The 27,856-nt window shown below is 40.8% G+C and overlaps 1 protein-coding gene and 1 non-coding gene across 2 annotated transcripts in view; one reads left to right on the plus strand and one right to left on the minus strand.

Annotated features, from left to right (window-relative positions):
* RASGEF1B (RasGEF domain family member 1B) overlaps positions 1-27,856 on the plus strand; it is a 577,487-nt gene that overhangs the window by 64,302 nt on the left and 485,329 nt on the right. The gene's annotated exons all lie outside the window — the stretch shown is intronic.
* Positions 20,924-20,996, minus strand: TRNAG-CCC (transfer RNA glycine (anticodon CCC)). Its single transcript has one exon. It is a non-coding gene; the product is annotated as a tRNA-Gly (tRNA).

Below are 27,856 nucleotides of genomic sequence, written 5' to 3' on the forward strand. Positions count from 1 at the left end.
GAGCCAAGGGCTCAAGAAGAAAGAAAAGTCCTGTTATCAGGACTGGGGGCAACACTGACGCTGGTTGACTGCAAGGGGAGCTTGGCGCTATTCCCTGGAGTAATGGGAGAGAAAGGGGAGAGAGTAAAAACCATCTTCATTGGGTGCCTGCTGTGTGGCAGGGACTGTTTGGTCCTTTACAGACTTGATCTGATTTCACAGGCAGCTTCCGTAATCCCTTCTGCTTAAGAGTAGATTTATTCCTGGGCTGGATCCAGGCCAAGCTGCAGAGCCTAGTGCCAGGCCAGAGCCATCACTTGTCACCTACACTCATTACTTGTCTTTTGAAATTCCCAGCTGGATTTTAAGCATTTGAGGGAACGCTTCTTTGTATTCTCCTCAGTGTCCTACTTGCTTCAGGCACTCGGTAAATATTTGTTAATTGATTGCTGTACCCTGGTACATGCAACCTCTGCATTAGAAGAAACCTACTTCTGGGGATTGTGTCTCTGAGACCAAATGCTGATTGTCTTTGCACCACTATCTTATGAAGTCATTGAATGAGCAGGTGACAACAGGAAGAAGTAAAGTCCAGATCTAAATATGTCATAAGTGATTGGACAGAATCCACCCAATGGACGCTCTCCACACTAACCTATGTAAGGAAGTGTCTGGGCTGAAAACTACAAAAGTCATGAAAGGAAACAGTATAGAATTCTTACCACCTGTCTAAGCTGGGACTTCACAAGTCCCAGGATATGTCCTCCACCCTTTCTTCACCTCAGTGTATCTTTTGTGTTGTCTGAAATTCCCATAGTGCTTACCTGCATCTTTGAGTCAGATCCACGAGAATATATGTTAAAATACAGTCAGTGTCTGAAGATCTAAATTAAACCAGTATCAGTCCAATGTTTAGCAAAATCAAGACTTTATTACTCTTTCTGTAGGGGCTGTCAGGTGTGGCAAAATTATTTGAGAGGATACTGGTGTCTAAATTAAAAATAACCCTAAAAGACAGGCCCAATCACCATTTCTCAATCTGGACCATCTCCCATTATATATCCATGGTGGGTACTGAGACATGCAGGTGAAATAACAGGGGCTTTGGTCTTAGATGATAGTTTTACTTTGCCACTTACTTATTTGGACAAGGTAATTAACCTCTCTGATTCTTGGTTTCTTTGTCTCTAGAATGAGGATAACAACGCCTACATGCACAATTTTTATAAGGATTTAAGAGAATGATACAAACTGTGCATGTAGTGGATGTCCAATAAAATATGGGTGTTATTACTAAACTTTTGATTGGTTTTTGGCAATTAGGAGATGAACCCCTTCTCATCTGTTTTGATTCTCTTCTGACTTTTCCTTTATCCAAAAACCAAATCAACAAACAAAATACAAAGTCATTGTGATACATTTTTTGTTCTCTTTATTAATTGGATATGGAAGTATTTGTCATTTATTCTTTTATCTCTCAGGCAATATGTACCATAATGTATGTGCAAATGCAAACATTTACGTATATGCTTATAGTTAGAGCATTTTATACAAACCATTAGGGAATTCACAGTAGAAAGACAAGGGCAAGATGTGTCTTTGATCTACAGATGCTGCTGAAAGAAGCAAACGTGAATCCCAAAATGCAAATGTTGAGGATGTCTCCCTACCACACCCCCATCTCTGCCATGTACCTCCTTTAAAATTACAGTTTTGAGTATTTGTTCTAGCTTTCAGCCATCTTTCAGTCCTAAGTGATCTTCTTACTTAGGAGCTGTCTCTCGTCTCTCTTAGGCAACCATGACAAATCAGAGTGAGATGTACTAAGGCAATTCTAACCCAACAGCATCTTGGTATGCCTTTTTCACTTAAAGAAGAATATAAACTCATGATAAAAGAGAGCCTGCTATGTTGTATGTATATGTGTGTGGCCCTAGTCACTATAGAACTGTTTAATATTCTGCAAAAATATTTTTACAATCTTAGTTTCAGTTACTATAATCATGACAATAAATTTTCACGCCCTGGCACCTATTAAATTAGCAACCAAGTTCTTTTCTTGAGCTATTATTCAAATGGATTCAGTTTGCATTCAAATTAATCTCAAGATCATAGAAATTAACAATGGGAAAAGTACATTAAATCACCTAGTCTATTTCTTTGCTAGGGGAGAATTGATCTTTACATCATAATCTCTAGTGCTTTGTCCAGCCTGTTTTGAATAAGTGTTATTCTGATTCTGCGTGGTCATCTCATCAAATTCCAGGGGAAATTCTTTTTCACAGCCTACTAGAATATATATGGATTTTCCGATGCTGTGCAATTTGCCAGTGTTCAGAGCCGCCAGGAATCAGACAATGAATTTTTCAGAGGAGTATGTGTGTGCATGTATGCAGGTACGTGTGTGTGCGTGTGTGTGTGCGTGCGCATATTGAAGGGGGTTGGGTAGGCCATGTGAGGGGTAGAGAAAGACAAAAAGAGGACATCCTGAGAAGGATGGTACATTTGATTATATTTGAGATTTGACAGTTGTTTGTTTTCATTTTGTAATATCCTGAGCGGCTCGGGGAATTCAAGGGAGAAGTTGATATAATCACAAAGCCAAGAGAGAGGCAATGCAATTTGAGTAGTAATTGTGAAGTTTTTATGAGGTCAAATATCTAGAAGCCAAATTAAAAAATCTTTACCATAAGAGTATATTTTATTAATCTTACATAGGGCTAGTTTAAGTTATAGGCTCTAAAGTAGAAAGAGTGTGGGCATTCTAATGTTAGCTATTTTTCTGTCTTTATAATTCAGTTGCAGCATTCCAGTTAGACAAATAGGAAGGTAGATAGACAGACAGACAGACAGACAGATAGGTGGAATAAGTTACTATATTCACCATCCAGCTCAAGAAACAGAACATTAGTACAATGAACGCTTCCTTTTTTTTAATTGAACTATAGTTAATTTATAGTGTTGTGTTAATTACTGCTGTACAGCAAAGTGATTCAGTTATACATATATATATATATATATATTCTTTTTTATATTCTTTTCCATTATGGTTTATCATAGGATATTGAATATAGTTCTCTGTGCTATACAGTAGGACCTTGTTGTCCATCCATTCTATATATAAAAGGTTACATCTGCTAACCCCATCCTCCCACTGCATCCCTCCCCCAACCCCCTCCCCCTTGGCAACCACCAGTCTGTTCTCTATGTCTGTGATTCTGTTTCATAGATAGGTTCATACGTGTCATATTTTAGATTCCACGTATAAGTGATAGCGTATGGTACTTGTCTCTCTCTTTCTGACTTACTTCACTTAGTATGATAATCTCTAGGTCCATCCATGTTGCTGAAAAATGGCATTATTTCCTTCTTTTTTATGACTGAGTAGTATTCCACAGTGAACCCTTTCTTGATTGCTGTTGTATTGAACTCAAATGTTCTCTGTTTTCTTATTTACAAAATGAGATAAACAGAAGGTATGAATCAAATCAATTCATAAATGTTAGGGTGCAACAAAAATAAAACACATTTTATGATCTTATTAGAACATGTGTTTTATTCAAATTTAACAAGTCTAGTAGAAGACTGGGAAGGAGTTGGTGCCCCAGAACTGACATGAAAAGCATAAGGCTCTCTTCTTTAAGAATCTCATGGAATCTAAGGATCAGAAAGCACTTTAGATTCATTCACCCTCTGTTGTGCTGCTTGAATTCCCACTTTAGCATCCAGGACAAGTAGTTGTTCAACTCCTGCTTGGATATCTTCTGTGACGAAAAAATCATTAGTACTCAAGGCTTCAGTAATAATGGTTTGAAGGTTCTTATTTCCAGTGAGACCCGAACTCTGCCTGCTCAACACTTTTATCCATGAGTCTAACAGTTAAGGGCTGAACAGAACTAATCTAATTGCTTATAACAGCTCTTCACACATTTGAACACAGTTGTCATTGCCCCTTCCTCAACCCTCTAGGTGCTCCCACCCCCAGTTCTTTAAGCTAATCCACTCTCTCCCAGACAAGGTCACTCCTTCTGCTTGGCTTGCACCTGTCTTAAGTGGTGGCGCCAGGCAAACCCATTCTTCACCGTCTTCCTGAAATACGTTCCTTCAGTGCCTGAGACATAACAAGGGCTTAATATATAATTGCTAAATGGATAAGCTTAGTCTAGCCAATCATGAAGCATATTTATCTATATTGTAAACCTTAGTCTAGAAAACCTCATTTTCTTTAGCACCTCCCATATCATTCTCTTTCCAAGTCTCAGTCCTCAGAAAAGATGAAAATACAACCTTTGCTTCCAAATTCTTCAGTCTCTCAGTAACTGATCCATCCTTTCTGATAAGCCAAAAACACAGCAAGCATTATTTCAAGCCTTCCTGTCTTCCACCTACTCTTCGAAAAAAGGAAAACAGTTTGCATTGAACATAAACAGAATTCCCTCAGTGGCCAGCTGACATGTACTGGGTCTGAGCTGTGCCCACACTACAGAGCCCTCATATGACCTCTAGAGGACGTGGCATAGATTTTACAGCAATGGCTGGTGTTACTCAGGTTGCTGCTGGCGTCAGGGAGGTCTTTGTGCAAAACAGTAAAAAGGGCCTCTCTGGTGCCTCAGAGAAAAGTCCCCACCTCAGTGTTCTGGCAGCCCCACTTCCTTCTCCATCAGGCACCTTGTGGGCTCAACTCTCAGACAAGCCAGTAAATCAGATGACTGATAATAGAAAAAGCTCTTGGAAACATTTGTTGGTTAAAGGGTGATGTCATGAAAAGAAACAGACCAAATGCTAATAATTACTTTAAGGGGAATGAACCACACGAATTCCTTTACATTTAGCCATGCCTGCAAACCCAGTCCACTTTGCTCAGATGTGTGCATTTTTACACAGAAAAGTGTTAACAGAGCCCTGAAGGATGGGGAAGACTTGTAACCTGAAAGGGGACCTTCTATGGGTCCTGATGCTGTTGAGCCCACTGACTACAGGATCACTGCTTTTTTTTTTTATATATATATAAATTTATTTATTCATTTATTTATTTTTGGCTGCGTTGGGTCTTCGTTGCTATGCGTGTGCTTTCTCTAGTTGCGGCGAGCGGGGGCTACTCTTCATTGTGGTGCGCGGGCTTCTCATTGCGGTGGCTTCTCTTATTGTGGAGCACGGGCTCTAGGTGCACAGGCTTCAGTAGTTGTGGTGCGCAGGTTCAGTAGTTGTGGTGCACGGGCTTAGTTGCTCTGTGGCATGTGGGATCTTCCCGGACCAGGGCTCGAACCCATGTCCCCTGCACTGGCAGGCAGATTCTTAACCACTGTGCCACCAGGGAAGTCCAGATCACTAGCTTTTGCTGTTCAGTTAACTGTTACTGCACAGACAGGATGTGGAGATGTAACGACCCCAGCAGGTTGCCTACTGCTTGATGGTCCCGAGGCTCAAGCCCAGATATTTGTCTGGTGATGAAAAGCTGAGCTCATAAAGAAGTGGAGAGTGCTGGGAGAAAGCATGAGCACATCCCTTGTAGGGAGGCCAGATGTTAGATCAATCATGTCTTCCAGCAGCTGCAGTGACTGGGGGGAATGAAATGTTAATTTATGCTCTTCACCGTCAGCAGCCTGAAAATGAGTTCTATAATCTGTCTGATTCTCAGGCCCACGTAGCTGCCGATCTGTAACCTTTGGGCTCCAGTCAGGGGCAAACCCTTCCACTGCCATGGCCATCATTGGGATTAGCAGACCAGGCCCTCCTTCCTAACTTCCTTTTTGCCCCCCATGCTCTCCCGCGAGTTCTGCCTACCTTCCCCCTGTACAAATCTGAGATGCCCCGGTAGCAGGACAATAAAGAAAACTTCACATCCACGTGGAACAGTTAGTGACTGACTGAAAATGCTTTTCTACAACCCACAGGGACACAATGATGTGTGTGAAAATAAAATAGGTTTATTTCATGTGGTTTTAAGAGGTCATTTGGGACAACAGAAAATAGCACCCAGCTTTGTAGCACTGGAAGGTTGAACTTGCAGTTTGTTTATAATTTTTTTCCTCAAGAAACGCCTATAATCTGTTTTTTTGGGGGGAGGGGGTTGGAGAAGAGGTAATGGAATTATCAGCAAGAAAACCAGAATTCACCCCCTAGCAATATGAATAATTAGAAGTTCTTGAATGGAAATTGGCAAGGTTACAGATGACACAACATTTGTTGATGTAAAATGGGATGTCCCCAGAGGCATAGATAGCTTTAATCCTTCTTCTCCGAGAGCTTTTATGAACCCGGGAATAAGCTGTTATTTTGTATTTTGTATCTTTGTGGCAGGTGCCCTGGATAGCAACAAAGATATATTTACTAAAGTTCTCTTTCTAGACAGAGCCAGAAGACTCACAGGGCTGTACTTTGCACTGAATTGTGCGTATAATACGCCAAAGCTAATTTCCATTTGCTTTTAGTTTGTGTTCTGTCACATACAGGGCACCCTGTACAGTTTAGCCATGTGCTTGACCTTGATGAAGTTCTCTGTTCATTTCCTGATTCATTTCCTGATTTCTGCAAGTGTTTCTTCCTCGGAGGTGTTGCGAGGAAAGGTGACATGATCGGAGTTTTAGAGAGGCTGGTGGGAGGTGTTCTTGGCAGGGTGTGTGGGAAAGTCAGATTGAGCAGACTGAGTGAGGAACTCCTGCTGGGGGGACCTCTTACGCTGATGGCTCTTGCTCCAAGAGCTTGGAAAAATGTTATGGCTTTGGGTCATGGAGAACAGGTTTGTGCCATTATTTCTAAGGCTCGTTGGCTCTTGCTGTCAACTTGCCAAGGTTCAATGATTATTCCCCAAATCACAAAGAAACCCGACCTCAAGGGGCAATCTCTGCAGTGTGTCCAAATTCATATTCACTCATTTCTAAGCCTTCTACAGATCATGTCTCAGTGGAAATCATCTTTGAGCATACTGTATCCACTTCAGTGTGCACTTGTCTTCTCCGTGCTCTGGTACAGCAGTGAAGACATTCTCGGACTGTGAGAAGTGCATCTTACTTCCATGGCCCCTCCGTGGGCACAGGCTTCAGCGAGGACTGGTCCATCTCTGAGGCCCAGACACTGCACTTGTCGCTCTTACCCACTCTCTTTGCGTTGCTCTTAAATCTCACATACTGGCTCTTTGATCTCACTGAGATGGCTACGCTCTTGATTTTCCACCTGGACTTGTCAGCACTCTGATCTCCACTGCTTGTTCTTTCCAGGCTACATTTCATGGCTCTCTCTTTCATTCAACATTCCAATTGGTGGAAGCGAGCTCTCCACCAACCTCACGTAGCTCAAAAGTAGAGGAGCCAGCACTGGAAGGCAGGCAGGCACTCCTGGCTCCAGATCACATGGTGTACGCTTTTAACCACAGTGTGGTATTAGAGCACTAACTCATTCTCTGAAAATTGAAAAACAAACAAAAAATTTGTTAACTTGAGTCACAGGCACAATGTCTTCTTCATAAAAATATCTTGTTTTTGAGAAATCTCTTTATGATCTAAAAGGCAAAGTAAAGATTGAGCATCTTTCTCAGGGTTCTGGCTGACCTGCCAAGCACTGGCAAGGCTGGCACCCGGAAGTCAGGACTCTTTGGCAGTAGGAGAAGCCTTAAGCTAGCAGGAATGGGGGAGAGAGAGCCCTGAGAGATGCATTCTTCTGTTTGGTAGGAAATATGATAAGAGATAAAATGGATATATGTCCTCAAATTTATTTGCATATTTTTTTCATATCTTTCCCCTGTCAATCAAATTTTCCACTTTGCTTTTTAAGTAAATTTTAACAAATGCTTCATCACTTATTTACTGTAATTATGGATGTGGCCTAATCTCCCTGTGCCCATTTCCCCCTCTGTAATGATAAACTTACGTCAGGAATAATGTGAGGAATAAATGAGTGTGTGCAAAGCTCTTAGCATAGTGCCTGGCATATCCATTAAAAATGTTCAATAAGTGTTAGCTGTCATCATCATTATCCTTTTAAAAAGTCATGGTAAACTCTTATGACTGATATATTTCAACATGAACCAAGTTTGAAACATATAAGCTGATCATTTGAGTTAGAGATTTATTTCGTTCTAATTAAAAAATGTAAAAAAAAAGAATATTTATTGAGCCTCATTGTACATCAGGCCCTCTGCTGGGAGTTTACGTACCGATTACCGACTTGATCTTAGCTAGCGTCAAGCCCATGAGCTACCTAAAGCAGAAACAAAGATTATTGCCATTTGATGTATGTGGAAACTGAGGCTAGAGAGAATAAGTGATTCCCAAAGTCATTCAGCTGATAAAAGGCAAATCAGGACTCAAATCCATGTTTTCTGACTTAAAACCCAATGCTTTCTCCATAATACCAGCCTGCCACTCTCCCCTGACCTGCATTTGTCCGTCTCTGCTGATTACCATGCTTTCCCCAAATTCTGGCTTTGGCATAATGACAACCTCAGTTCCTTTGCTTGTAGTTTCCGGGATCTGCTTTCATTCTCCTTGCTTTACAAAGAGTTTTAATTCGTAAAAAAGTTGTTTCTTTTACGTGTGAAATTTCTTGTCTTGCAATTTCTCAAATCTATAAATTCACTGTCTATATCCTGTATCTCATTAAAGAATTGGATGATGGCTATATTGAGTAATCTTTAGGGCTTATGCTGAGTAACTTGAAAAGGATCATTTGAAGATGGAGGTAAATTCAGAGCTGGTAGCTCTGCCATCTATGAGGAAGACTCAGAGTACCACAGTGCCCATGTGTGTGTTGTAGGTAATGAATGAAAATTTGCCGAGTTGTTCAGGTTGATTGTAGCGAAAGGGTAACATGGGAGAATGTTTCTTTACAGAGTGAAACTTTAGTTTTGCAAAACTTAGTTTAGTTTCACTTTTGGCCTGGTTTTAACTTCACTCTTGCCTTTCCTCTTCTCTGGGCACGGCTCCATCCACTGTAACTCCCAGTGTCTCAGTCTTTCTAACAGTCCACTTGCATGAATCCTGAAGAGCCCCGAATGGGTCCAGCAACAGTCAAGGCTGCTGCTGTGTGCTGCACAGTTGCACTGGCTGCAGAAATGCAGCACCTTGAAGGGGACACCATGTCAGCTGGGTCCTGAGAGGGATGGGGCTAACCCCCTCAAATCCCTTTGTCATAGGCTGATGTCAGAGAATTGTTGAGTAATCTGGACAGTTTCTTGTCTGTTCCCATGGGGAGAAAATGGTAAGGATCAGATACATGAGTGAGTCATTTGTATATTCATCCATTGTATATTCATCCATTCATCAAAAAGTTTTCCAGGCCTTCTATGTGTTTCTCTCTAGAATGTAAGCTCCCAATACCCAGCACAGGGCCTTACATGATAATTTTCTCTTGATTCAATGAATGAATGAGTGGAGAAAAAACACTGTGCTATGGGGCATGTAAGAGGGAGACTTAATTCCTCAGAGAAGACTCCAGGAGGAAGAGCTATGTAAGAGGAGACTTGAAGGACGAGTAGGCATTAGTCATGAAGTAAAGAAATGTTTGTTTGAGGATCTGTATCCCCCAGAGTCCTCATCATCAGAGAGGACAGAAAGTGGCAAAGATGGGCATAGCCAACCACAGAGAAACACTCCAGAATGAGAGATGCTGGCAACACAATAATAGAGCTGGACATAGGAAAAGGGGTAGCTAGATCTATTTTTTATTTGTTTATTCGACAAATACTTATTAGCACTTAATATGAGTTGGGTATTCTATGTGCTTTATAAATTCATCCTCATAGCAAAACTATTATTCCCATTTTACAGATGGGAAACCAAGGCACAAAGGAGTTAAATAACTTACCCAAGGGCATGTAGTAAGTGGTAGGTAGAGCCAGGATCCAAATCCAAGCAGCCCGGCTGCAGGGCCCATTTTCTTAATCCCATCACCATGCTAACCCTTGTGGATGAGCAAAATAGATGATCAGAGACTTGGTCATTCAAGGCAGGAAAGGCATAGTTATACCTGGACTCCTAGAAGCTATCTTTATACAGGGTAAGGAGGTTTCCTCTACCAAAACAGATAGATACTTTGTGATAATACAGTAACCTACTTCCTGTTGCGTTTAAAGAGGAAAAGGCTCTTCTTAACCTTTTCTGACTCCTGCTGTTGTTTGTGTGAAAAGGAGGAATAAGTAGAGAGAGAGAGGAGACTGGCTATATAAATGGGGGAAATTCTAGCTCAGCGTTTTGAGTATTCAGCCAGACTCTTTGTTCATTCCCAGAAAGTGATTCCTGCCAAAGCTTGCTCCTGTGTGCCCAAATCTAGGTCTGGACGTCACTTCTGCTCTACATTGCTTCAGGAACAATCAGAATCTCCAAATGATTTTTTTTTTTTTCGTATCGTGGTAAGAACACTTAACATGAGATCCACCCCTCTTAACAAATTTTTGTGTGTACAGTACAGTATTGTTAATTGTAGGTACATTGTTGGACAACAAATTTCTGAAACTTATTCATCTTGCATGACTGTAATTTTATACCCATTGCATAGCAACTCTCCATTTCTTCCTCCCCCAGCCCCTGGCAACCACTACCCAAATAATTTTAAAGTGTCTGAAATGGTGGTGAGCAGAGTCGGGTTCAGAGATAATTTGAGGTTTCCTTCCCCCAAATTATCTACACAAAAGCTTGATGGACATATTTGCAAAGTTCTAATAGATAGTTGTAATTATTACCCAGAAATAAAGAATTTGCCTATTTCTGACATTTCTAGAATGATACTAAAACAATTTTTATGTTTAAATTTTTAAAAATGCTGGCCAATTTCTCTTATAAACTTTTCCCCATGGAGCTCTTCTGACGTGCTGTGTTTGCCAGTGAGTGTAATGCATGTGACAGAGTCAGGAGGAATTGCTAAAAGGCCAATGTGGATAAGATTCATGGTATGAGCCTGTTGAAGGAGCGCTGGTGATTCAGATTTGCTGGATTGACAGAAATGACTTTTGGTGAAAACAGCATGTAGCTATTGTTTCCAATAGATTTTTCTTCTAACCTGTATTTAGTGAGTAGTCCCCACAGCCAATGGTCTACTGGCTTCTGGACCCAGGAACTCAAGCTCATTTTTCTCTCCCTAAAAGCACTATCATTTCCAGATAGCAGTGCGTGTTAGAAACCTGTTCCTGGGGCTGCTTTGTCAGGAGAGGGAGATACAGAGTCTGTCGGGAACAAACAAAGACATCATTGACAGTGCTGATTTATCTTGCTACCTGCAACATGCCCTTTGGTTTGATAGCTGCCCGGGTTGGCTGGGATTATTTATCTTGCACGCACACTGATATATGGAGGTGAGCTCCTGGCAGGCTTCCTTCTTTTCTTCCTTCCCTGCCTGGCCAGGTTCCTCCGTTCACTCTTCCATATCAGAGAGCTGTCAGCCAGCATTGTCCTGGGCAATGAGAGGGGTGGGCAAGTGCTTCGAAATATCTTAGGAGAAATGATCTTCTTTGCAAGCAGGACTTGATCTGGTTTCTTTTTTTCTGTCGGTTCAGCCTTGGGAAATCAGAGATGCCTAGGAGAGTATCTGGCAGGTGTAAGGAATTTAGAACTGTGCCTCTCCAGCAGTGATCTCCTTTCAGCAGACCCTCCCTGTTCTTCTGCCTTTTCAAAGAATGGCTTCCTTCTGCTTGTCTGTGCTGCTTATTGGACTTATTTGCTAACATGTGACAGTTGCAGGAGAACCTCTGGCAGCAGCTCTCCTCCACTTGTGCCTTGGAAAATGCTACTCCCTCTGTTAAGATTATTGTGTCCCCCTTACTCCCGACTTCCCCTGGATAACTCCTGCTGGATATTACATATTCAGCTCAGGCATGACCTTTTCTTAGCATCGCTTGTCTGGTTTCCCATCTCAGACGGTGCCAAAAGTTTTTCAGGGCAATGGGAAGGTGGAGAAAGTGTTATTGTTCAGGGTCCCTGAGCATCTTTCCCCACTCCCAACACAGGGATGCAGTACAGACAGGCAGACAGACAGACACACACACACACTTTTGTGCTCTGCCCCCCAATGAGAATGGGGTCATAGCCTTGCTTTAGCCTACAAATCGTGAGCCTAGGGTCTATAAATGTTATCAGGATGGCAAGAAATGGAAATTGTTCTCAAAAGAAGCTGAGCAAAGTTTAATGAAGGGAATTTCCAGCAGTGTGGGTGAATTAAGGAACCAAGAAGGGGTAAAAATCTCAGGGACTGGTGACAGGAGGAAGGGACAAGCCTCAGGAATAAAGCTATTGGAGCCTTGAGAGAGATGGAGCTGTGGCTGCAAAGAAGTTAAATCTCCCCTGGAAGCCTAGTGAGGCAGGGAGGGAGTAGGGGGAAATTCATATATCCTCCAAGTTGGGGAGGGGCAGTAGTAAAGGAAGCCTGGGTGGTGAGTCCATAGCTGGTCACACCTGTGGGGCACAGAGCAAGGCAGGGGAGAGTGGAGAATGCAGAACACGCGGGGCAGGGATGCAGGGGAGAGGTGGTCGTGGTGATGGAGAGTGGAACGTAGCCAGCATATGAACATACCTTTTCTTCTATGAACCCCTTTGGCAATCTGGAATGCTAACAGATCCTTTTTCAAAATAATGTTTCTAAATGCAAGAAATAGAATACAGAGCATTACAAAGGAAACCAATTATACTGAAATACAGTTATCAAAATACTAAAAATACAAAATTGTGATACAGTAATATATAATGCTTGTTTATTAACACATGGACTACAAAATCTAGGGGCAGAACTAACAGTTACCAAGCTTTCTAAGTCATGATAAGTGTGAATTATATTTCAAGATATCTGCAACAGCTGAAATGAATATGAAAATATCTGGTGTTTTAATTGTTGATAAAATCTTAGGTACTTTTTTTTTTTTTTTTTTTGTGGTACGCGGGCCGCTTGTGGCCTCTCCCGTTGCGGAGCACAGACTCCGGACACGCAGGCTCAGCGGCCATGGCTCATGGGCCCAGCCGCTCCGCGGCATGTGGGATCTTCCTGGACTGGGGCACGAACCTGTGTCCCCTGCATTGCCAGGCGGACTCTCAACCACTGCGCCACCAGGGAAGCCCGTCTTAGGTACTTTTAATACTACTGTGCTTTATTGCCTACCTTTACAGTTGAGGAAAATGCTAAATTTGAGTTGAGTAGAACTTAGTGATAATAGATCAATATATATAAATATAAAGTATTTATATAATATAATCAGTATATAATGTTTAGCCTAGTGCCTAGCGCCTGGCCCATGGTAAGTGCTCAATAATTTGGAACAATTATTATTAGTTAACCTCTAAAGCAGTGCACATCTAAGTTCACAGACTCTGAATTCTGTCCGAGGGCTCCTTAGGGGTCTGAAGGCCCCAGGTTGAGAGCACTTGCTTTAACTATAAGTGGAGGGATGTTAAATTCTAGTGGAGCGGTGCTGTAAGCCTGAGTGTGAGAGGGCAGCAGTGTAGCCAGAATCCTGCTTCTTCACAGGAGCAGGATCCTCCCTGTGCAGTCCCAGGGCCCTGGAAAATCCATGCTAAGCAATGATGCATCTGCTCAACCCTCTGGTCATGATCTACTTCTGTTAAATACTATATCCTTGGGTCTGCTAGAAATTAACTTCATGAGGACATAAAAATTTAAAAACTGGTTATTGCAGTATTATATACACATAAATATAAATGTAAATTTTATCCACTGTGTGGCTTAATGAATTTTCATGAACTGAACACACCGGTGTAAGCAGAACCTGTATCATTATCAGCATCCCAGAAGCCTCCCTCAGGTCGCCTTCCTGACACGCCACCTCCCCTAAGGATAACTACTATTCTGATTTCTAGCAACATAGAGTAGTTTTGCCTGTTTTGGTTCTTTTTATGAATAGAATGATATACTTTTTTTTTGTCTCTGGCTTCTTTCTCTCAACGTCATACTTGTGAGATTCATCCATATCATTCCATGTAGCTGTAGATTTTTCATTCTTATTGCTGCATAGCATCCTGTTGTGTGAATATACCATAATTTACCCATTCTGCTGTTAATGAGGATCTGGAAGGTTTTGCAGTCTCTGTCTTTTTCATTTTTGTCGTTCTGGTGATTGTGTATTGGTAGCTCTTTGTGGTTTTTTTCCTGGTGAATAGATACATTTTTACCCAGGTATTGGCCATTTGGATATCCTTGTTTATGAAGTGTCTGTATAAGTCTTTTGTCTATTTTCCTAATGTCTATATTTAGACAAATAATTTAATCATTCTCAGTTTCCTCATTGTTAAATTAGGACATTAATAGAACCCATGCAAAGGGTTATCATAACGATTAAGAGAGGTAGGCATGTAAAATGTTTAGCCTAGTGCCTAGCGCCTGGCCCACGGTAAGTGCTCAATAATTTGGAACAATTATTATTAGTTAATCACTAAAGCAGTGCACATTGTGGATACTCTATGCTTGCTGCATAATCGAATTTTTAAAATATCACTGTAACAGCACTGTGAGTAGAATCTGCTAATCTTGGCTATAGCTGGGTGGGAAGCTCAATGGCTTGGGGATGGGATGAAGGAGAATTTCTTATTTTTTATTCTCTTTGGTACCTTTTGAATTTTGTACTATGTGAATGAATTTTCTACTAAAACACATGAAACTAAAGTCCAAAACGAATAGCTGAAATAGAAATGGAAATAATCTAGAGTTCAGTTGAATCATGAGCTATGCTACGTGTGCTGCCGTGTACACCCAGGATGTACATGGAGAATGGGCATGTGTAACTCTGGTGAAGAGGAAACCTTTTGAAGAAATAAGTTTAGTTAGTAAGGTGTGATGTCCGTGTATTTTGTAAAAGTTATGATAAGGGAAGTAGGAGTAAATTATGACATAGGGATAATGTTTGAGTGAGCTTAATGAGATGGGATGTGAATTTAATGTTGGGAAACAAAAAAGTATCAGGAGAGAGAAGTGGGATGGAATGCCTTAGTCATGTTCAGTCCAGCCTCTCAGGGTTCCAAGAAGTTTGAAAGGACATATTTTGGTCCAGAGTTCTCGAGGGTGAAGGAACACATCTCTGTGTCTCTTGGAGCTTTGTTATGCATAAAAAGGCATTTGCCTTTCTTGGTGAATTTTATGTTGCACTTATCCAAGATAGGTCGCTTTTCAGTGACCCAGAAGGAGAAGCAACAGAACTCTATCAGGGTGTGTTTCTAAATTATTATTACTAATGACAATACTGAAATTAACGTACTAATTCGCAGAACGTTTTTCACAACGTATCAAGTACTGTTAAATATGTGCTCTTATTTGCTTTTCATACTAACTCCTCAGAAAGATAGCTGTGGTTATCTCCATTTTACAGGTGGAAGAACTAAAGGAAATGAGGGAGCCAGGACTAAAAGCTAGGTTAGTGCTGGAAAAAGTCCGAAGTACAATTCATAAGGTGACTGTTATGCCTGTGACAGTCACCTTGAGACAAGCTGTTTGAATGGAGAATGATGACTGGAGAATAATGAGAATAATGAATGGAGATGTTTGAAATGGAGAGTTCAGTGACTGCCACCACTCAGAGGGATGGTTGTGGGACCATGTCGTGTGGTGTGCCTCTGGGTTGTGTCCATTCTGAACTTTGATGATGTCCCAGGACAGTGACTTTGTATACTAACATTCAATTTAGTGACTTTTAAAATGGTTCTGCTTTTCTGTTTAGATAGTATTTTTGTGTGTGTGATTATTCTTAAAATGCATCATTTTAATCACCACGCTTCCTGAATCTTCTTTTCCTTTTGGATTCCTTCAATTACACCATCTCCCCTTAAACGATAATCACATTTCATTCTACCTGATTCCCCAGGCCGGTTACCCAGACTAATGGAATGATAGATCTGGGCAACAGATTCAAGATCACTTACGACAACCTCTTGAGAATTTTACAAATGAGGGAACTAAGACCCAGAGAGGCAAAGTGACTTGTCCCACATCACAAAGCTGGTTAATGTGGAGGATAGAATGAAATAAGCAGGAGGAGAGTAAGAGGGCAAGTTGATTTTTCACAGGGAAGATTTTCTGTAGAAGTTGATTACGTTGAGTTTTCAGGGAGGCAAATGTTCTGGTAGTTCCATGGAAAGAGAAAGATTGCTTTCTGGACCAACAAGAATATTACCCCACTGGCTGCCGGGTAATAATGGCAGATGGTAGCCACAGGGTTATTGTAGGTATGGACTCATAAGGTATTTAGTCATGGCACTCACTGATACACCGTCAGCTCAGCACTTTGATCCTAAACCAGTGCTGAAAAGAGAAACTCCTTCTGAAAGGACATGGCAGAATACTGAGGTGGCCCCCAAGATTATTGCCCCCTTTTGCACACACTCTTTATAATGCTCTTCCCCCTGAGTATGGACAGGTCTGTGTATATGACCGATTTCACTCCCATGATGAAGTTACAGTACCTGACAAAGATGAAGAAATTTTGCAGATATAATCTCAGATCAGTTGATTTTGAGTGAGTCAAAAGGGTGATTATCTGGGATGGACCTGACTGAATCGGGTGAGAGTTATTCAGAAGGGACTGAGATTCAAAGGGAAAGAGATTCTCCTGCTGGCTTTAAAGAAGTAATCCGGTATGTTGTGAGAGACTTACATGGCTAAGACCTGAGACAGGTGCTCTAGGATGAGGTCAGCTGAGGGTGAGGATGAGGTTAGCTGACAGCTAACAAGAAACCAGGCTCAGTCCTACAACCACAAGGAAGTGAATTCTGCTAATGACCTGAATGAGCTTGAAGAAGACCCCAGCTCCTGATAAGACCACAGCCCCAGCTGACACCTTGAGACCTGGTGAGACCCTGAGCAGAGGACCAAGTTAGGCTGTGTCTAGACTTCTAATGTACAGAAATTGTGAGATAATAAATTTTTGTTGTTTGAAAAAAAAAGTACCACTTTCCTGGAATGTCCCCAAGTTCAGGAGTGTAAATTCAGGCAAGAACAGCCCCCTGGGGAATACCTTGTTTCCACTTGGGGTCAGGGCTGATGTGTTTCTTTATAGTATAACCTATTAATTATGCAGGCCAAGAACAGCAGATTTTCAGAGAGTTAGCTCATCATGATTTCATAATTTCATCAAAGTTTCATAATTTCATTTTGCAGAGAAACAGTTTTCTAGGCAGACAAATCAAACTTTGTTAGAAGCTTTACTTTAGGGAAGATCATTTACCTATTAGAGATTCGAAGTACATCTTCCCCTCTCGGGTACAGCATTTCTTCATTTTAAGCGAACTCTTTGCTTTCCGATGTATGAGGGAGCACACTTGTGTTTTTCTGCTCTGTTACTCTGTTTTCTAGACTACCTCTTAATTCTTACGTCTGCTTACTAAACAGGAAATTCTAAACAGTATTAGTTTCTATTTGGTGCAAGGCATACTGGGGAGAGGAGGACTGAGATGTCTGAAACGAACTGGCCTTTTTCTTCCCTTTAGACAATGCCCCTTTGTTGAATGGGCTCTCTCAGTCAACTGCATTTCTGGTCATGGCCCTGCTGCAAAGCCTCTGCTCCACGATACTGGGCCCTCTCTGTTGTGAGGGGAGAAGGGGGTTGGCAATATTCTTGCTCAGGAAGAGCCACTTGGTGGGACTTATTTGTGACATTTCCAGTACACAAATTTAGAAGCATAATTCTCAGTCATGGCTGAACACCTGTAAAGAAAAGATTGTTCTAATCATGTTCAGCCGTATCCTCCCGATTACCCTAGACGGTATGAATATTCAGCCCAAATCAAAACCAAAGACAAACTTCCTGCTTTGTGGGTCTCACAGAATGGGGCTTTGAGGAATCATGTCTGCGATCAAGGGAGCCATAAGGTGGGGGCGCTGCATGCTTCCACAGTGCAGTGTCCAGGCTCCTTTGTGAGATGCAGGCGATGAGGGCAAAGGGATGAAGTGAGAACATCGCCTCTGAGGAAACATGCCAGATTAGTTCGAGTCCATCTGACAGTCAGAAATCAGTCTCTGAGTGAGAATCCTTAACAGGACTCCACCCAGGAGAGCAGGAAGAACACTGGACTAGGCGTCCTTCCTTTGCTGTTCTACCAACCAATTGTGTAACATTTGCCAATTTATAGAATCATTCCGAGCCTCAGTGTCCTCAGACGTAAGCATGGGTATATCTGTTAGTGGTCTTTGTCTGCAAGGAGCAGAAACTAGCTCTCACCAATTGAAGCAGAAGAGGACTATTTGGAAGGTGCTGGGCTGCTCACAGAACCTGTGGAGGCTTGAGACCCAGGCTGCGGAAGGGCAGGAAGCAGAGTGGGTCTGGGGTCTATAGAACAGGAGCGTCTGCCATGATAGGGACCACACTCAGCCTTGGTGGGCTCTTGGTTGGAGACTCTTGGTTGGAGGCATCCTTCTTTCCCATGTGAATATAGACAGTCCAGGGCTGGTACGGAGACTTCACAGTCATTGAGGATCCTCCTTGTCAAGTCCCTGGTTTTTGGTTTCTCACTTAGTGCAGAACTTTGGATTCATGATATGAATATGTAATTTAAAAGAAAAAAAAGGTGGACTATCCACTCTTTCTTTTCTGGAATAGTTTCTCTTCTGGAATATATGCATTTGTTCAGCAAAATTTTGATTTGATTGAAGTTAATATAGTTTCTACCAACCTGAAGCTTGAAATGTTTAATGCAGCTCTAATTTTATTATTTAATGATATAAATAAGATGGAGAAGGCTCTAGGCTTGACAAACTTGACATTTAAATCTAACTTTGCTGGTGCTGGGAAAACTGGACAGCTACATGTAAAAGTATGAGATTAGATCACTCCCTAACACCATACACAAAAGTAAGCTCAAAATGGATTAAAGACCTAAATGTAAGCCCAGAAACTATCAAACTCTTAGAGGAAAACGTAGGCAGGACACTCTATGACATAAATCACAGCAAGGTCCTTTTTGACCCACCTCCTAGAGAAATGGAAATAAAAACAAAAATAAACAAATGGGACCTAATGAAACTTCAAAGCTTTTGCATAGCAAAGGAAACCATAAACAAGACCAAAAGACAACCCTCAGAATGGGAGAAAGTATTTGCAAATGAAGCAACTGACAAAGGATTAATCTCCAAAACTTATAAGCAGCTCATGCAGCTCAATAACAAAAAAACCAACAACCCAGTTCAAAAATGGGCAGAAGACCTAAATAGACATTTCTCCAAAGAAGATATACAGACTGCCAACAAACACATGAAAGAATGCTCAACATCACTAATCATTAGAGAAATGCAAATCAAAACTACAATGAGATATCTCACACCAGTCAGAATGGCCATCATCAAAAAATCTAGAAACAATAAATGCTGGAGAGGGTGTGGAAAAAAGGGAACCCTCTTGCACTGTTGGTGGGAATGTAAATTGATACAGCCACTGTGGAGAACAGTATGGAGGTTCCTTAAAAAACTACAAATAGAACTACCATATGACCCAGCAATCCCACTACTGGGCATATACCCTGAGAAAACCATAATTCAAAAAGAGTCATGGGGGCTTCCCTGGTGGTGCAGTGGTTGAGAATCTGCCTGCTAATGCAGGGGACACGGGTTCGAGCCTTGGTCTGGGAAGATCCCACATGCCGCGGAGCAGCTAGGCCCGTGAGCCACAACTACTGAGCCTGCGCGTCTGGAGCCCGTGCTCGGCAACTAGAGAGGCCGCGATAGTGAGAGGCCCGCGCACCGTGATGAAGAGTGGCCCCCGCTCGCCGCAACTAGACAAAGCCCTCGCACAGAAACGAAGACCCAACACAGCCAAAAATAAATAAATAAATATTAAAAAAAAAAAAAAAAAGAAAACCACTTTAAAAAAAAAAAAAAAGAAGAGTCATGTACCAAACTGTTCATTGCAGCTCTATTTACAGTAGCCTGGAGATGGAAACAGCCTAAGTGTCCATCATCGGATGAATGGATAAAGAAGATGTGGCACATATATACAATGGAATATTACTCAGCCATAAAAAGAAATGAAATTGAGCTATTTGTAATGAGGTGGATAGACCCAGAGTCTGTCATACAGAGTGAAGTAAGTCAGAAAGAGAGAGACAAATACTGTATGCTAACACATATATATGGAATTTAAGAAAAAAAATAATGTCATGAAGAACCTAGCGGTAAAACAGGAATAAAGACACACACTTACTAGAGAATGGACTTGAGGATATGGGGAGGGGGAAGGGTAAGCTGTGACAAAGCGAGAGAGAGGCATGGACATATATACACTACCCAACGTAAGGTAGATAGCTAGTGGGAAGCAGCCGCATAGCACAGGTAGATCAGCTCTGTGCTTTGTGACCGCCTGGAGGGGTGGTATACGGAGGGTGGGAGGGAGGGAGATGCAAGCGGGAAGAGATATGGGAACATATGTATATATATAACTGATTCATTTTGTTGTGAAGCAGAAACTAACACACCATTGTAAAGCAATTATACTCCAATAAAGATGTTAAAAAAAAATCTAACTTTGCAAAACAACCTAGTAGGCAAGAAAAGTATTTCCTAGGCTTCCTCAGATCTGCCTGGATATGTTGTTATAATATGGTAATGAGCTTCCCTAGAAGGGACAAAATGCATGACTGAAGTTGCATTTTTATTTTGTGTTTTCTTGAAATAGATTGTCTAGATCAGAGACCTTTAAAATTATGTTTTCTCTGTGCTGGCCACACATTTAGCCATAGTTACTATTAGAATTATAATTTGGGAAATATTTATAAGGACGTACGCTGGCACTGAATACAACAGACCCTTTTTTTTGCTATTCTGAGAGTCAGTGGTAACTCAGTTTAGAGAAGTGCTGGTTTTAAGGAACTGAAATTCACGCCATTCATTCAGTTTACTGTATTTTTTATAAAATATTTATTTATTTATTTGGCTGTGCTGGGTCTTCGTTATGGCATGCAGAATCTTCACTGCGGCATGTGGGATCTTTAGTTGCAACATGTGGGATCTTTTAGTTGTGGCGTGCGGGATCTAGTTCCCTGACCAGGGTTCGAACCTGGGCCCCCTGCATTGGGAGTACAGAGTCTTAACCACTGGACCACCAGGGAAGTCCCAGTTTACTGCATATTAATCACTTACTTGGGAGTTTAACCTTTCTGATCATTTTCTTCATCTAAAATGACTGAGAATATTTGTGTGCTGATGCCAGAAATATTTTTCATCAGCTATCTTAATCAGCAGGTATTAAGTAAGCACAAAGCATTGACTGCACAGATTTTTTTTTTTTTTTTAATACTAGGAGATGGGTGAGGATTACAAGAGCCTCAATTTTGGCTTTACAGTCAGGTTTAGGAGACTGGTTTATCTATGTATCTAGTACTTTCAAACAGCATTGTCCTCGTAATCATCAGTGACTAAGATATGCTGTAGAAACGGGGTCTGTTGTTTTTCTATCAGATTCCGCAGGGAGCATCTCCCACAGGCACAGACTACCATGCATCCCTGAGTGATGGAGAGCCCACCTGATCCCCATGGGAAGAATGTGGCAGAGGGGGCTAGCTGTACCCCCAAATTCATGCTTCTCTTTCTATAGTATGTAGTTGTCCCTGCTAAGTAGCTATCCAGCTGAGGTGAAATTTCCCAGCCCTTTTTTTTTTTTTAACATCTTTATTGGAGTATAATTGCTTTACAATGGTGTGTTAGTTTCTGCTTTATAACAAAGTGAATCAGTTATACATATACATATGTTCCCGTATCTCCTCCCTCTTACGTCTCCCTCCCTCCCACCCTCCCTATCCCACCCCTCTAGGTGGTCACAGAGCACCAAGCTGATCTCCCTGTGCTATGTGGCTGCTTCCCACTAGCTGTCTTTTTTACGTTTGGTAGTGTATATATGTCCATGCCTCTCTCTCACTTTGTCCCAGCTTACCCTTCCCCCTCCCCGTACCTCAAGTCCATTCTCTAGTAGGTCTGCGTCTTTATTCCCATCTTACCCCTAGGTTATTTATGACTATTTTTTTCTTTTTTTTTTTTAGATTCCATATATATGTGTCAACATACAGTTTTTGTTTTTCTCTTTCTGACTTCACTCTGTATGACAGACTCTGGGTCCATCCACCTCATTACAAATAACTCAATTTCATTTCTGTTTATGTCCCAGCCCTTTTTGCACCTAAGCATGGCCATGTAGCTATTTCTCACTAATAGAATGTGAATGGCGATGATGTGTGACACTTCCTGGCCTTAACGTTTGAGAAGCGGGGATGCTTCCTCCATGTTCCTTCTTTCCTGCTCTACTGGCTGGATGCAGATGACTCCACCTGGGCACGGTGGAGCCACAGGATGGAACAATTGTGAGGAGCAGCGCCACCTGTCAGCTGGGAACATCTACCTTTTATTCTTACCTGAACAAGAAATAAATTTTTATTGTGTTTGAGATTTTGTACTTCTGTACGTCTATTTGGTATACCTACTAGCGTTACCCTATTATAGGAAATAGATTCCCTTGGGTAGACCTCTGATCTTGCTACCCTATATTTATTGAGTCTTTGAAATCCTTTGTCATTTTGAACCTACAGTGGAAAGAGAAGACTAGTCTACATCTTCTGTGCTTGTCAGATCTACAGACGTATGATTAAAAAATTGGCACTTCCCAGATTTATAAATCATCTTCCTAAATTCTCCTGAAATTTTAGCCTGTTGAGAGACAGTGTGACCTAGTGGTTAAGTGTGTAGAAGTGTGTAGGCTATGGAGCCAGCACGCCTGGGTGTAAATACTGCCTCTGTTGCTTACTATCTCTGTGAACTTGGGTAAATTGCTTAACCTTTCTGTGTCTCTGTCTCTTCATCTGCAAAGGAGGGATAACAACACTGCCTACCTCAAATGGCTGTTATGAGGATTAAATGAATTAGTATAGCTTAGTGCTTATGGTGGTTTCTGGCTTGAAGTAAGCACACAATAAATGTCATTTCTTATGATTATTGAGGGTCCTTGTTGTGGTTTAGCCTAGGATTTCTAAGGACCTTTGCCTTTATATTTGGTTATTTCACCTTAGTGTCCGGAGAATCCAGGAAGCTTATGTATGAAGCGTGATGCCATTGTTAATGGCATAGAGGCAAATCTAATATTAACTAAAATGAACTACAAACACTAGCTACTTTGTGGATTAGAAGATCTAAAAACATGATGATGATGATAGTTTATGTTTTATAGTGCATTGTAAGTGTTAGGCATTGTTTTAACTTTGCATATATTAGCTTATGTAATTATCACAATGACCTTTTGAGTAGGTATTATCATTTTCCCTATTTTATAGATAGGGAAATTGAGGCAGAGTGAGGTTAAATTATTCACCTCAGGTCACATAACTAGTAAGTGGCAGAGTTATTGCTTCAAATCCAGGCAGTCTGACTGCAGAGGCCATGCATGGGAAACTCCTATTCACCTTTAATGCCTAGTCAAGGGACCCCTCTTCTGTGAAGGTTTCTGTGAGGTCTTTCCTGACCTGTTCAAGAGGTTGTTCACTGCTTTCTATGGCAGTCACCACTCTATCTTGGACTGACTGGATTGCAATTGGAGCTGTGCCGTATTGTAGTTATATGTTCATGTTTCTGTGAGATCCTTGTGTGCATAGACTAGACTAGTGCTTCTCAAACTTCAGTGTGCCTGTGAATCATCTGGAGAATCTTGTTAAAATGCAGTTTCTGATTCAGTAGGTGTGATGGTTAATTTTAGGTGTCACCTTGGCTGGGTGCGCAGATATATGGTCAAACACTATTTCTGGGTGTGTCTATGAGGGTGTTTTTGTATGAGATTAATATTTAAATTGGTAGACGGAGTAAAGCAGATTGCCCTCCCCCATGTGGATGGGCCTCATCCAATCCGTTGAAGCCCAGAATAGAACAAAAAGGTTGACTCTTCCCCAAGTAAGAGAGAATTCCTCCTGCCTGATTGCCTTTGAAATTGGACATTGGCATCTTCCTGCCTTTGGACTCAGATTGAAACATCAGCCCTTCCTGGGTCTCAAGCCTGCCATCCTTGGACTGGAACAACACCATTGGCTCTCCTGTGTCTCCAGCTTGCCAACTCACTCTATAGATCTTGGGACTTGTCAGCCTCCATAACTGTGTGAGCCAATTCCTTATAATAAGTCTCTTTGTGGGCATGTGTGTGTCTATATATATTTATCAATCTCCTATTAGTTCTGTTTCTCTGGAGAACTCTGACTAATACGGTGGATCTGGGTGGGGTCTGAGGTTCTGCATTTCTAACAAGTTTCCAGGAGACACCGATGCTCCCAGTCAGTGGACCATATTTTGAGAAGCAAAGACAAGACTGTCTCATTCACCTTTTTACCTTTGGTCTCTCATAGAGAGGGCACCTAGTGAATTTCTTTTTCTTTTCTTTTTTTTTTAATAGATGTGTATTGGAGTATAATTGCTTCACAATACTGTGTTAATTTCTGTTGCACAACAAAGCAAATCAGCCATATGCATACATATGTCCCCATATCCCCTCCCTCTTGAGCCTCCCTCCCACCCTCCCTATCCCACCCCTCTAGGTCATCGCAAAGCACCGAACCCATCTCCCTGTGCTATGCTTCTGCTTTCCACCAGCCAACTATTTTACATTTGGTAGTGTATATATGTGGATGCTACTCACACTTTGCCCTCCCACCCCATGTCATCAAGTCCATTCTCTATGTCTACCTCTTTATTCCTGCCCTGAAACTAGGTTCATCAGTACCATTTTCTTTTTCAGATTCCATATATATGTGTTAGCATGTGGTATTTGTTTTTCTCTTTCTGACTTACTTCACTCTGTATGACAGACTCTAGGTCCATCCACCTCACTACAAATAACTCAATTTCGTTTCTTTTTATGGCTGAGTAATATTCCTTTGTATATATGTACCACATCTTTATCCATTCATCTGTTGATGAACATTTAGGTTGGTTCCACGTCCTGGCTATTGTAAATAGTGCTGCAGTGAACATTGTGGTGCATGTCTCTTTTTGAATTATGGTTTTGTCAGGGTATATGCCCAGTAGTGGGATTGCTGGGTCATATGGTAGTTCTATTTTTCGTTTTTTAAGGAACTTCCATACTGTTTTCTGTAGTGGTTTTATCAATTTACATTCCCACCAACAGTGTAGGAGGGTTCCCTTTTCACCACAGCCTTTCTAGCTTTTACTGTTTTCTAAATTTTTTGATGATGGCCATTCTGATCATTGTGAGGTGATACCTCATTGTAGTTTTGATTTGCATTTCTCTAATAATTAGTAATGTTGAGCATCTTTTCATGTGCTTCTTGGCCATCTGTATGTCTTCCTTGGTGAAATGTCTATTTAGGTCTTCCACCTATTTTTTAACTGGATTGTTTGTTTTTTGATATTGAGTTCCATGAGCTGTTTGTATATTTTGGAGATTAGTCCTTTGTCTGTTGTTCCATTTGCAAATATTTTCTCCCATTCTGAGGGTTGTCTTTTTATCTTGTTTATGGTTTCCTTTGTTGTGAAAAAGCTTTTAAGTTTCATTAAGTCCCATTTGTTTATTTTTGTTTTTATTTCTGTTACTCTGGGAGGTGGGTCAAAAAAGATCTTGCTGTGGTTTTTGTCAAAGAGTGTTTTTCCTATGTTTTCCTCTAAAAGTTTTATAGTGTCAGGTCTTACATTTAAGTCTTTAATCCATTTGGAGTTTATTCTTGTGTATGGTGTGAGGGAGTATCCTAATTTCATCCTTTTACATGTAGCTGTCCAGTTTTCCCAGCAGCACTTATTGAAGAGACTAGACTGTATTTTCTCCATTGTATGTTCTTGACACCTTTGTTGTAAATTAGGTGCCCATATGTGCGTGGGTTTATCTCTGGGCATTCTATCCTGTACCATTGATCTATATTTCTGTTTTTGTACCAGTACCATACTGTCTTGATTATTGTAGCTTTGTGGTATAGTTTGAAATCGCAGAGCCTGATTCCTCCAACTCTGTTTTTCTTTCTCAAGATTGCTTTAGCTATTTGGGGTCTTTTGTGTTTCCATATGAATTGTAAGATTTTTTTGTTCTAATTCTGTGAAGAATGCCATTGGTAGTTTGATAGGCATTGCACTGAATCTGTAGATTGCTTTGGGTAGTATAGTCATTTTCACAATATTGATTCTTCAATCCAAGAACATGGTATATTTCTCCATCTGTTTATGTCATCTTTGATTTTTTTCATCAGTGTTTTATAGTTTCCTGAGTGTAAGTCTTTCTCCTCCTTAGGCAGGTTTATTCCTAGGTATTTTATTCTTTTTTTTGCAATGGTAAATGGGAGTGTTTCCTTAATTTCTCTTTCTGATTTTTTGTAGTTGGTATATAGGAATGCCAGAGATTTCTGTGCATTAATTTTGTATCCTGCAACCTTAACAAATTCATTGATTTGTTCTAGTAGTTTTCTGGTGACATCTTTAGGATTTTATATGTATAGTATCATGTCATAGGCAAATAGTGACAGTTTTACTTCCTCTTCTCCAATTTGTATTCCTTTTATTTCTTTTTCTTCTCTGATTGCTGTGGCTAAAACTTCCAAAATTGTGTTGAATGATAGTGGTGAGAGTGGACAACCTTGTCTTGTTCCTGATCTTAGAGGAAATGGTTTCAGTTTTTCACCTGATGTTGAATGATGTTGGCTGTGGGTTTGTCATATATGGCCTTTATTATGTAGAGGAAAGTTCCCTCTATGCCTACTTTCTGGACGGTTTTTATCATAAATTGGTGTTGAATTTTGTTGAAACCTTTTTCTGTATCTATTGAGATGATCATATGGTTTTTCTCCTTCAATTTGTTAATATGGTTTATCACATTGATTGATTTGCTTATATTGAAGAATCCTTGCATTCCTGGGATAAACCCCACTTGGTCATGGTGTATGATCCTTTTAATGTGCTGTTGGATTCTGTTTGCTAGTATTTTGTTCAGGATTTTTGCATCTATGTTCATCAGTGATATTGGTCTGTAATTTTATTTTTTTGTAGTATATTTGTCTGGTTTTGGTATCAGGGTGATGGTGACCTCATAGAATGAGTTTGGGAATGTTCCTTCTTCTGCAATTTTTTGGAAGAGTTTGAGAAGGATGGGTGTTAGCTCTTCTCTAAATGTTTGATAGAATTCACTGTGAAGCCATCTGGTCCTGGACTTTTGTTTGTTGGAAGATTTTAATTACGGTTTCAATTTCATTACTTGTGATAGGTCTTTTATATTTTCTAATTCTTCCTGGTTCAGTCTTGGAAAATTGTACCTTTCCAAGAATTTGTCCATTTCTTTGTGGTTGTCCATTTTATTGGCATATAGTTGTTTGTAGTGTTTTCTTATAATCCTTTGTATTTCTGCACTGTCAGTTGTGATTTCTCCTTTTTCATTTCTTATTTTATTGATTTGCTTCCTCTCCCTTTTTTTCTTGATGAATCTGGTTACGGGTTTATCAATTTTGTTTATCTTCTCAAAGAACCAGCTTTTAGTTTTATTGATCTTTGCTATTGTTTTCTTTGTTTCTATTTCATTTATTTCTGCTCTGATCTTTATGATTTCTTTCCCTCTACTGACTTTGAGTTTTCTTTGGTCTTTCTCTAGTTGTTTTAATGGTAGGGTTAGATTGTTTATTTGAGATTTTTCTTGTTTCTTGAGGTGAGATTGAATTGCTATAAACTTCCCTCTTAGAACTGCTTTTGTTGCATCCCCTAGGTTTTGGGCCATTGTGTTTTCATTGTCATTTGTTTCTATGTATTTTTTAAATTTTTTTTTTGATTTCTTCAGTGATTTCTTGGTTATTTAGCTTTTTTAGGTTATTTAGGTTATTTGGTTATGTAGCTCACTGTTTAGCCTCCATGCATTTGTGTTTCTTTTGTTTTTTTTTTTGCGGTACGTGAGCCTCTCACTGCTGTGGCCTCTCCCGTTGCAGAACACAGGCTCCGGACGCGCAGGCTCAACGGC

Source organism: Delphinus delphis, chromosome 5 (genome assembly GCF_949987515.2).
Source record: "Delphinus delphis chromosome 5, mDelDel1.2, whole genome shotgun sequence".
Taxonomy (NCBI): Eukaryota; Metazoa; Chordata; class Mammalia; order Artiodactyla; family Delphinidae; genus Delphinus; species Delphinus delphis.